Here is a 3,721-nt window from a genome sequence, read left to right on the forward strand (position 1 = left end):
CATCCTTCCAGTGTACCCACATCCCCCCACATCTTAGTGTCATCAGCAAATTTGAACAGGGTGCTTTTTACCCCCTCATCCAAATTGCTGATGCAGTTGCATGTAGGGGATGCGTTCTAGCTTTATACATAGCTTGTCTATGCTTTGGATTGACAAAGATCTCCATCTAGTCCACTCCTGTACTGAGATGGGATAAAGATCGGATCTGTGTTTAGATCAGATATTTATCTGTCCTGTTTTTGAAAGCCTTCAGTAAAAGAGATTCTACAGTCACTTTAGGAAGTCTGTTGCATTTCCTTATAGTTAGGTTTTCTCTAATAATTAGCATAATATGCGGCAAGAAAAAGTTACATTTTTCTTGATTTTTTTTTTTTTCCCCTTTAGTGAATATAGAGAACAGTTGAACACTGCCCTCTTGTAAAAGCCCTTAACATACTATAACATTGCTTCCCTCTGTCTTCACTTAAATTTAAAAGGTTTTGGTTTGTTTAATCTTTCTTCAAAGTCCATGTTTTCCAAACCTCTTATCAATATTGTTCCTCTTTTCTCCACTCTGAAGTTTGTCTACATCTTTATGAAAATGCAGTGCCCAAAAATGGGCACAATAGTCTGTCTAGGCTTTGCCCAGATATTCATAGAGAAGTAGGGCTGGAAGGACCTCCATAGGTGACATAGCATCCTGCCTGAGACAGGATCATCCCTATTCAAACTGCCCCGTAAAGATCCATTGTGTAGGGCTAAGCTATCAGCAAAACTGCTGCTGTAAAGGTTGTTAATTTATGCTCAAGAGATCTCGGAAAGAGGGGCGCACCTCCTGCTACAGAGGAAGGCAATCATCGTATAGTCCATCATGGGGTAAAATTCTTTTCTAACCCCAGGTTGGTCTGACCCTGAGCAGAAGGGCAAAATCTACTAGCCAGGAACATCCAGGTCTATGCCTTCCCGAGGCAGTCTGTTCCACTGTTCTAACAGTGAAGAAGATTTTCTTGATAAACATACTAAACCTACTTTGCTGTAACTGTAGGTCATTGGTTCAAGTCCTACTATCTGCAACAAGAGAGAAAAGGTGTTCTGCCTTTCTCTTTATGGTAGCCCTCCAAGTATGAGGCCTAAGCAGTGCTGAATAGAGAGGCACTATCACCTCTCATGTCTTGCACCTGATGCTTCTTTTAATGGATCCTGAAACTGCATTTGCTTCTTATGCAGCTACATCATGCTACAGACTCATTAACTCTATAGTCTACAAAGACCCAGAGCCTTCTCTGTAGTGTTGCCATCCAGCCAGGTGTCAGCTGTTTTATATTTATACTTTTGATTATTCTTCCCAAGGTGTAGCACCATTACAAAGGCTGCCTGTTGATATGCTTCTGAATCCTCCAGTGTGTTTACAGTCTTGCCCAGTTTCATGTTGTCTGTAAACTTGCTCAGGAAGCTTTCTATGTCAGCATCCAAATAATAAACTCAGCTGGACTGAGGAAGACCCCTGTAGGACTCCACTTGAAGTCTTCTGCTGTTCTGACCTGGATCCATTTATAATTACCCTTTGCTTGCAGTTATTGAGCAAGTTGTCTATTCACTTTATAGCTGTTTTGTCCAGCCCACTTTTCCCAATTTACAAGCAAGTTGTGCTGGACCTTATCAAAATCTGTGCTGAAGTCCAGATACACTGTGTCCACAACATTCCTTCATCCACCAAAGTAGTTACTGTGTCAAAGGAGATCAAGCTTGTTTGATGTAATTTGCTCTTAGCAGATCCACGTTAGCTGCTTGTGATTGACTTTTCCCTTCTCCATATTCTTAAGAACAGGCTCGTCCAACGTATGGCCTGTGGGCTGCTTTGCAGCCTACCAAGGCATTTTCTGTGGCCTGCAGTGCTGCAATGGGAAACGGAAGTAACACGGTTTACTTTTGTTCCTGCCCCTTGTCCCTCCCCCAGCCCCTCAGCAGCTTCCTAATGCAGTTCCCACACGCACTGTCAGGTTGACGTTGCTGACGTGGTGGTGTGGGACAAGGAGTGCAGACCCGGCCCACCTCCTCCCGTCCCCAGCACCACATGGGGAAGCCACCACTTCCCAGCCCCAGCGACTCGCCGCTCCCCACCTGCAGGCGAGAGGCAGCCCGGCTTGGCTGCCCAGATCCAGGTCACTGGCGCGGGTAGGTGCCTCCTCCTGCTGGGCTGTCGGCATTGGCCGCGTAGGGCAGCCCTGGGCTTTGGCAGAGCCTGCACTCGCTGCACCCCGAGGTGCTGCCCAGCCCCAGCTCCCTCCAGCCTGGCGCGGCACAGCGATGTGGACCTGCGGAGGCAACGTGGCGGCCAGGCTTGCCCTCGTCTGCCTCTAACGCCTCCTGCCTGGCCGGGGCGCTGCAGGTAGGGCTGGGCTGGGCTGGGGCCAGGGTCGGGGCAGGAAGACAGTGCTTCCTTCAGGGCTGGGCTGGTGACTGTGGGCTCCTGGCACCTGTGTGTGTGTGTGGGGGGGGGTGGTCCCTGTCTTTCATGGTCCTGACTCAGTGTCCCTTACTGCTCCTGCCTCCAGACCCCAGTGCCCCAGTGTGTGGGGCATGGGGGGGCCCCAAGTAGGCCCTTGCAGGCTGGAACTCTGTCAGCCCACAAGAGAAAAGCCACAGTTGTATGTTTTTCTCCTTTAAAGGAGAACCCACTTTTAAGTTTGCTTGTGGCTTTTTCACATATTCTTGAGACCTTCATTGGTGTCAAAGGTCATGTGACATCACTTCCTGATGTGATACCACTTCCTGTGAGGTCTTTGAATATGGCTCGCCAGTCCACTGGGTGATAAAAAGTTCATGATCCGGCCCCACATTCAAAAAGGTTGGACACCCCTGCTTTAAAATATGCTGCAGTAACTTCCTGTTTATTGAAGTAAGGCTAACTGGTTTGCAGTTTTGCAGATCCTCCTTCTTACCTTTTTTTAAAGGTCACTATGTTGGCCTTTTTCAGACCCTTTTCCAGTCTGGTACCAGGCCGTTCTCCCACAACTACATAAATGTCATTGCCAATGGCTTAGAAATCTCTTCTGCCAGCTCTTTCAGGACCCTGGCAGGAAGTTCACCAGACCCTTTGACTTGAATTCATTCAGACCCATCAGAAGCTCTCTGATTGTCTCTCATTACCTCATTCCTCACCTTCTCTCTTTTCTTGTCTAAATAATCCTTATTAGGCTGCAATTTAATTTTTTTGTGAAGATTGAGGCGAAGTAGATACTGAGTAGCTCTGCTTTCTTTGCATCTTCTGTTAAGAGTTCCCCTTGGCTATTTAACAGTGGATGCACAGTTTCCTTGGTCTTCCTTTTCTGGCCAACATGCTTAAAGAACCGCTTCTTGTTGCCTTTCACATCCCTCTCTAGGTGCATCTCATTCTTTATCTTTGCCTTCCTATTTTTTCCCTGTGAGCTCTTGCTATTTCCTGGTAAGCTTCCTTGGTGATGTGTCCATTTTGCGTTAGAGGCAACCTAGAAGCTCCTTGTACAGCCACATTGGTTTCCTGCTATTCTTTTTGTGCCAGGTAGTGCATGGTAATTATCTCCTGTGGCGAAATGCCGGGCTAGCGGCTCCGGCACCGCTTAGGGGAGCCGCGGGCTTTGCGGAGTTGTGCGAGCGCGCGGCTTGTGGGGCGGGATTGAGGTAGCTCTTAGCCGCCCTCGAGGTTCGCCGAGTTGGCACAAGTAGACGACTTAGAGTAAGTAGTTAGTGTCTCTTAATTTAT

At 47.7% G+C, this 3,721-nt stretch overlaps 1 protein-coding gene across 2 annotated transcripts in view; it reads left to right on the plus strand.

Moving 5' to 3' along the window:
* INTU (inturned planar cell polarity protein) overlaps window positions 1-3,721 on the plus strand; it is a 91,855-nt gene that overhangs the window by 6,156 nt on the left and 81,978 nt on the right. The gene's annotated exons all lie outside the window — the stretch shown is intronic.

This window comes from Crocodylus porosus, unplaced genomic scaffold (genome assembly GCF_001723895.1).
Source record: "Crocodylus porosus isolate Cpor-Errol unplaced genomic scaffold, CroPor_comp1, whole genome shotgun sequence".
In the NCBI taxonomy this organism is placed as follows: domain Eukaryota; kingdom Metazoa; phylum Chordata; order Crocodylia; family Crocodylidae; genus Crocodylus; species Crocodylus porosus.